The sequence below is a fragment of the Lupinus angustifolius genome, unplaced genomic scaffold, assembly GCF_001865875.1.
Source record: "Lupinus angustifolius cultivar Tanjil unplaced genomic scaffold, LupAngTanjil_v1.0 Scaffold_15_25, whole genome shotgun sequence".
Lineage (NCBI taxonomy): Eukaryota > Viridiplantae > Streptophyta > Magnoliopsida > Fabales > Fabaceae > Lupinus > Lupinus angustifolius.
This window is the reverse complement of record NW_017718679.1, coordinates 1,435-10,098: the sequence shown is the minus strand read 5'-3', so window position 1 is coordinate 10,098 and position 8,664 is coordinate 1,435. Positions and strand designations below refer to the sequence as shown.

At 34.5% G+C, this 8,664-nt stretch overlaps 1 pseudogene; it reads right to left on the bottom strand.

Annotated features, from left to right (window-relative positions):
* Nucleotides 1-621: 621 nt before the first annotated feature.
* On the bottom strand, nucleotides 622-5,765 carry LOC109337893 (annotated as a pseudogene).
* Between the last annotated feature and the right edge of the window lie 2,899 nt (nucleotides 5,766-8,664).

Sequence of the window (8,664 nt, the reverse complement as noted above, 5' to 3'; positions counted from 1 at the left end):
GATGTGAGAGTAATCCAGGAAGGTGTTAGCAACCTGTCTATTCGTGCTAAGCTGATACCCTATCTAATTGTATGAATTATTTTATATATTTTATAACCTAAACTTATTTGATTATTCCTTTAAATTGTTTATTTATATTCAAAAGACAAAAAATTTGTATTTTTGTGATTGATAAAAATTTGCACCGATCCTCTCATATTGGAGGGTTCAATACTAGATTTGATGATGACATGTTGTATTTAAAAACTTTTAATGGCTTAGATTTTAAATCAATTTTAATTAATATTTTTTTTAAATTAAACTAATTTGGGCCTCACATTCATATATTGAACTATTCAATACCGAAGAGGATCCCAACTCAATCAAATCCTAATCAAAATTCAAAGTAGTTTATAGTATTAAGAAACAACGCCATGGGTTTTAGATAGTAGCTAGTCTTTTTTAAAAGAACCATTCATCAATAGCTTGAGGATGTCTTCACATGACAAAGTAGTGACTAGTCAAACATGTTTCCTTCTCACACTGAACAAAATTCCTTTAGAAAAGCAAAAAACATGAGTATTTAGGTAGTACTCATAGCTAACACCGGCTAATAGGATAAAAGGATAAAAGTCTTGTTGTATTTAGAAGGTAGTCTCAATTTCTTAAATATTTACAATAATCACTTCCATTGCTGTGAGACAATATGTGTCTCTTGCATACACACCCTACTTCTGTTAGCATCAAAATAAGAATATAAAACACAATTAAATAACAAACTGCAAAAAAAGAAAATTAAAAAAGGCTCAGGACTACAAATTCAGAGTAAATAATGGATGTCGCGAACCAATTTTCGGTTGGAAGACCGGCTCTGCGACTTGGGAAGAGGCGAACTGTTCGACCCAATTTTCAGTTGGAAGATCGGCTCTACGACTATGGATTAATGTCTCAACTTAAATCATTGGACATAATTTCTAACTCTGCCCACCAAAGAGTTGATGATTTTGGAGTTGCTCCATCAGGCCCCATAGCAGTGATTTCCTTCAACTTATTAGTAACCTCTCTCATTGTTGGCCTTTTTTCTGGATCTGGATTTACACAATTGTTAATCACTTGACACCATTTCTCAATTTCTTTTGCTTTCAAAGTGATCAAACTTATATCCACCAATTCTCTCAAAGGTTGCACATTTATGTATTCTGCTGCCCAATCAACTTGAAAACCATTTCCTACAGCATAGGGAATTCTCCCAGTTATCAATTCAAACAACATTACACCAAAGCTATAAACATTTCCCTTTATATATGCTGAAGTTGTTTCCAAGAGATGTTTTGCTTCAGAACCCTTCTTTGTAGAAACTGTGTCATTCCAGAAACTAAGGTCTGATAATTTAGCAGCATAATCTTCGGTCAGGTATATCGATGAAGATAGCAGGTTTCTGTGGGAAATGGGTGGTTTCAGCTGATGCAAATGCTCTAGACAGTAGGCTATTCCCATAGCTATCCTCATTCTCATACTCCAGTCTAATTGTTCCAGTTCTCTAACTGCAAGACATGCATGAATTGTGTCAACACAAAACTAGTAAACCATGCTAAGTTGCTAACAACTTCCAGCATGTAAAAGAACTAAAAAGTGCGCCTCAGTGCACGAAGTTCCCACTTAATAGGGTTTAGGGAGGGTAGATATACGCAGTCTTGTGGAGAAATTGTTTCCATGATTTGAACCTGTGACCTCATGGTTACCAAGCAACAACCTTATCGTTGCGCCAAGAAAATCTATAATAATTTTCAATTATATATCCACAATATTTTCAATTATATATCCACAAATCTATAACCTCCTCACTGCTATGTCAAGGAATATTTTATATAATATTGTGAAACTGATAAACTCATTAGTTGAAGATGTAAAGTGAAGGCCTGAGAATTGTTTATGTACATTTGTAAGTTCTAACTTCTAAACCAAAATTTGGCTGATAAAAGCTACGTTTATAATTCTCCATGAGTATGAAGTAATATGAGAGGGAAACACTATTATAGATTTGAAGATTCAAGTAAGGTTTTGATGATACTTAAAGAACATTTTCATAGATATAATGATGTGAGCAAGTTTTAAGAAAAATAATCTCACTGTGTAGATGTTCAAAAAGTGTTCCATTTGGAGCATACTCAAAAACCATCATCCTTGTGAACGGTTTATTCTCTTCACAGTACCCAATAAGATTCACAAAATTCTTGTGGTTCACTCGCCACAATGCCTCTATCTGGAATCATGAAAAGGAAAAAATTCAGCATTAAGACAGATCATAAATTTTGGTGCTGGTGCATTTGCTACATGAGTTGCCAGCGTACCTTCTTTCCGAATTGAGCTTCCATATTTTTTGACCACTTTTGAGATGAAGTAACTGCAGAGGATACTACAGCTATCTCAACTCCACTGGAGAGGGTCCCCTTGTAAACAGTCCCATCCGGAAGAGAACCGATAATGTTACTGAAATCTGCACAAGCTGCGTCAAGTTCTGCGCGTTCCAGACGTGGGACACCTAAATAAAAAAAGCTCAATGATTATGCATATCTCAAATAAAGAAATACTTTTGAAGGACGGGAAGAACTAGGACATAAATTTTGTTCATGGTAATTGCTATGCATTTTGTAGTTTAAAATCTATACCTGAGGTTGTTGATGTAGTAAATGAAGTAAATAAGACCAAGAAAGAGTTTTCAGAGAACTCTAATTACCTGTTATAAATGCTTTCTGAAGCTGGCCACTCAACCCTGTGGTCCAAGGTTTTACTGTTACAACTTTACTACTTCTGAAGCAAACAAAAGCAACCACTGACACCAAAACTAAGGAGAAGCCAAGCCTCCTACTGTAGACCAAATAATCACAAAATATTGCTTTCGCTTTGAATTGCTTAAACTCCCTTCGATTGGAGACGGGACAGGTGTGGACACAACAGTGGATGGATTTTCTGGAAGTGTTATGTCTGGTGTGGGCGCCACCAAAGGTGAAAGTGAGGTTGAAAGAGCGAAAATGATATCGGGTGGATAAGGAGATGGCGAAGGAGAAACTTCTGGAGATCGTAATGGCGATGGCAAAAACGATGACGGGGTAGAAACTAATGGTGAATTTGAGGGACTACTTTCTGATGGTGAGAAAGGTTCAGAATCTGGTGATAATGATGAGGGGAAAGGTGATGGTGCTGATGATACAGTGTGTTTATCATCAACCCTATTATTTTTGTGTGTTAACAGTATTTGCTGCTTCTAGAAATTGCCACTTTTGTGCAACATCCCCATGTTGTGCAATACGCCTGTCACAAACAGACAATTGTAAACATAATCTGATGTTGTGCCCCACAGTTAACGAGAACAATTTAAGCAATACTTGACTTAAAAGAGAAGAAAAATAAATCATATAGAGATGTATATATGCTGTAGTGAAAAGTAAGGTGTAGCAAAAGCAAAGTTCAATCAGCCATCAACATAGGACATCACTTTTTTTAGTTGCACTAAAGTTGCTTACCAGAAACTAGATCTGCTAAAACATGTTTTTCATGTACATGCACTTCAGAAATCATTTTGAGATTATACTCTTCTGGAGATAAGTTGGCAAGATAATCATTCTTGTCCAATAAACTGCGACACAAAATCCATGATTTAATAACAAAATCTCGACAAAAAAAAAAAAGAACAAGACAGCCATAAAAGATTTGGTATGACAATAACAACTTACAGAATAGTGAGTGATGGATTGCTGTTAAGGTTATCAGATGGAAATGATCCACTAAAGTTGTTATATCCTAAGTCAAGAACTTCAAGTTCCTTTAATTGAAGTATCTCCTTAGGGATGTCTCCATAGAAAGAATTGTTGCGCAAAATGCTGCAGAACTATATAGGATTACAAGGGTAGTTCAAAAATTCCAATTTCTTTATCATAATAAAAACTGGCATGTACATTTTCTTACATTGACTTTATGTAAGGTAGCTTCCCAATTTCGGGTGCTAGTGTTCCGAGGAGACGTAGATCTTGCAAATTCCTGCATGTCGAATAGTCCTTAATTCAGGTATAAGTATAACCAATGCTCAATGATTTAACTGTTTAAGGAATAGAGTGAAAGAATTTATGGATTCGAGTTTTATCCCTAACAAAATTTTAATATTTGACTGTAAAAAAAAGTATAACCAATGCTCAATGGACATCAAATTATATGATGCATCTATTCTGTTTATACAGAATAGATGATAATTTTCAAATACATAAGAAATTTTTCTTCCAAAAAAATAAAGAAAGTACATTCCCAAAAAATAAAATAAAAAGATAAATTGAAACCACTAAATAGACTTTAAAGCTTCCATATTTATTTTATGAATGTTAGCATGGCATACTTGCCTACAAAAAAACATAAGCCATATTTCAATCATCTCCATTTTCTCACACTATTTTTCAGCACTTTTACACTTGATTAATAACATATGATTAGTTAATGTGTTTTTTAATAGATTCATTTGTGATTTATGGTTAGCCTGTTAACCATTCAAAATACATAATTACTTAGAACTTTAGTAATTAACCAAGTGTGGAAATAGTAAATACATAGTAACATTACATGCCAAATTCCACCAGTATTTTTCCCACAATTTTAATTCAGAAATTTTTTTAAATACATTAAAAGAAACAAAACTTAATAATACTGTGGTTATACTTTGTTCTCATCTGCATCTCTAATATGTTAATTTAGTCACTATACCACATCAATACCATCCACATAAGTTGGGTTGGATTGTGCATTTTGTATAATTTACATCAATATAAATATTAAATATGATTAATGATTTATATCATTATAAACAATCAACAAATCAACATTAAAATTTGATCTAAATTTATACACATTACATATTAGACTCTCAAGTGAATATTGAACATTAGATTGGCTTTGCCTCACTAGTACGTATACTGTTCACCCGGATTCCATGTTTGCAATGTAAGGATTTTGGTTCCATTGCATTACAGCCAAATTACAGTTAGACTCTCTCCATTAGACAATTCTATTTTTTAGTGTATTTGTAAGGATAAAAATATAAATTCAATATAAATTAAAAGATATAAGTGTCATTTTCCTTTGGTTTTTTAATGTTTTTTCCTATAACTGCTAGTCTGGCTCCAAATTACTCATGTCATACTTTTCCACAACTGTAACAATTATGCAATACAACCTAATTAAAACTTTGATCTTGAGAATTATTACATTCTATGAGCCATATTCTAAGCAAGTCATTAATACATATGATATTTGATTGAGACAATTGATTTTGTACTATAATAATTTGGAAAAGGAGAAGGTTCCTTACAAGGTGACAACATTGCCGTATGAGCACTCAACTCCTGACCATGAACATGGATCAATGACTCCATATTCGCCATTCCAACTTGATAAACCTCCCAATGAGTCTCTCACCACCTTCTCCTTCATCCTTAGCAGTGCCAACCCTATACATATCTGAATCAAACAAAAAAACACATTCTCTTTTGTCAATTTCATCAAAAACAATCTCACAAATCTCTAGAACAACCTTAACCAATTTAATACACGTTGAGTCTCATTACCTTCGTTGTTCAGATTAGAACTTTGACTCTGTTTCATGCTGAACGGAAACAGAGGTAGCATCACCACCAACCATGCGACAGAGCTTTAACCATTTCAATTTCCACGTTTCTTTCATTTTGAGATGAAACATTGATCTATGCTTCACTTTGCTCTTCTGCTTTGTATATAAGGACAGGCCAAAATATGTGCAAACACCTATACATATATTTATTTGCATACAGTGTATCAGCTTTACTTTGAGTTATAAAATATGAACAGGGGATACTCATTTTTAAAAGAAACTTGTCTTCATGTTTTATTCAATAGAATAACAGTAAATAATATAAAAATATAAATTTATGTTTTTATTTTTATTTTTTTTAATAAAATGAGACATTTTGAATGGTTTGAAATATAAATGGGAACACCAATAAGAACAAAAAAAATTACATACTATTGAATATTAGCTAAAAGAAAAAGATGATGAAAAGCTTTTATTGAGCAAAAAAAAAGTGGCTAAAGATCATCTTGAAGAAAGAGAGAATTTTTAGCCAAGTAAAAGGAAGTGGCTATGGTGAAAATAACATTAATGCATTTTTCCCTTTAGCCACATAATCTTCATGAACTTTGGCTATAAATAAGAGTGTTACATGTCATTGTAAGACACACCAAATACTTAGCTTAATGCATATTCTTTTTTCTTGTTCTCTTGTTCTAATTGTGTGAGAAATATTTGAGTGAGAGTGAAATTGGGTGTACTTGAGTTTTGGGGAGTGAGTGAAACACTTGTAGTTCTCTTTTATCATAGTGGAATAATCTTTGTTGCTCTTCAGCTGTGGACATAGGCAAATTGCCGAACCACATTAAATTCTCGGTGTCATTTTCTCTATTATATTTTCTCCATAGGTCTTTCGTTCCAACAAACTGGTATCAGAGCTCGTAGAGCTCTTGCATGCTAAGCCATACGATCTAAAAGAAAATTCTTAGTATGCTTTGTGTTTGCAGCATTGTCTGATCTTACACATCAGAAAAGAATTATTCTTGTTACTAGACAGGGAAAAATAGTGTGAAAGTGCATGTCTAGGAAAGTTCTGTCTTAGGAAAGACCTTGTATTTAAGCGTGTCTGTTAAGACCCACCTCTCTTTCCTGGGAACTTTCTTGGTGTATGTTCATGGACTACGATATTGTTCGGTATACGGTTATCATGGCGAGTGCTAAATTTGATTTGGAGAAATTTAATGAAGAAAATAATTTCAACCTATGACGATTGGAGATGAAAGCTCTACTAGTTCATCAAGACTTGGGAAAAGCCTTGGAAGGTAGAAACAAGTTACCATAGAGTCTGACCGAGGACGAAAAGGATGAAAACCTGGAAAAAGCACATAGTGCAATTTTGTTGTGCTTGGGAGATGAAGTTCTACGAGAAGTGTCAGATGAAACTATAGCAACTTCATTATGGTTAAAGCTGGAAAGCCTATACATGACGAAGTCACTCACCAACAGGCTGTATTTGAAGAAAAGAATATATACTCTTCAAATGCAGGAAGGAAAGCCCATAAAAGATCAACTAGATGAATTTAACAAAATTATTCTTGATCTAAAGAATATGGATGTTAAAATTGAAGATGAAGACCAATCAATTCTTCTATTATGTTCCCTTACAAGTTCTTACGAGCACTTCATCGACATCATGATGTATGGTCGAGAAGATCTAACCTTAGACGAAGTAAAGGCGAAGTTGCACTCGAAAGAACTGAAGAAAAGAGTATCAGATTCGAGATCTGAAGGCTCAGGTGATAGTCTTTTTGCTAGAGGAAGAACATAGAGGTGAATTTTTTTTGGTGAAAGAGGGAAATCTAGGTCCAAGTCTAAAGCAAAACCTAGAAAGTATAAATGCTTTCATTGTCACAAAGAGGGGCCTATAAGAAAGAATTGTCTAGAGCGCAAAGGCAAGGAAAAGATATATGAATATGGAGATGCAGATGTAGCAAATGACTATGATAGTGCAGATGTACTAATAGTCTCAAAGCACGATTCGAAAGATGAATGAATACTTGATTCTGGATGCTCATATCACATGTGTCCCATTAAGGATTGGTTTTCAACTTACCAACCTTTAGATGGGGGCAAGGTCCTTTTGGAAAATAATGCTCCCTGCAAGGTCATTGGCATCGGCACAATTAGAATCAAGATGTTCGATGGAATCGTAAGGACGTTGACAGATGTAAGGCATGTTCCAGAATTGAAGAAAAAACTGATTTCCTTGGGAACACTAGATTCAAAAGGTTATAGCTACAAAGGTGAAGGTGGAGCTATAAGAATATCTAAAGATGTTATGGTTAAGGAAAGAAAGAGAATAGTCTCTATATGTTACAAGGAAACACAATCACGAGTGTTGTTGCTGTCTCCTCAACATCTGATTCTGATGTCACCAAACCATGACATCTAAGAATAGGTCATGTCAGTGAAAGAGGTCTAGCCGAGTTGGTCAAACAAGGATTACTATATGGTCAACAAGTCGGGAAGGTAGACTTCTGTGAACATTGCATTTTTGGGAAGCAATGTCGAATAAAATTCAACAATGCAGTTCATCGAACAAAAGGCACGTTGGATTATGTACATTCTGACTTGTGGGGTCCTTCCCAAGTACCTTATAACGCCTATATTTTTCCTAATATGAATTAGGATTTTGCTTAGTGTATTAAATTGATTTTTATTATATAGAAACACAAACGTGAAGCATTTGTGAAGTTCAAACAGTGAAAAACCTCGAACGAAAAACAAACCGGGAGAAAGATCAAGAGACTGAGAACTGACAATGGTCTAGAGTTCTACAGCAGAGAATTTGGAAATTTTTGCAAGGATCATGGTATTGTCAGACATTATACTGTGAGGCACACTCCACAACAAAATAGACTTGCAGAACAAATGAACAGAACCTTACTTGAAAGGACAAGATGTATGTTGTCAAATGTTGGATTGCCAAAAGAATTTTGGGCGGAAGCTGTCAGTACAGCTTGTTACTTGATCAACAGATGTCCATCAACGGCTATTGACTTTAAAACTCCAGAAGAGATGTGGTCGGGTGTTCCTGC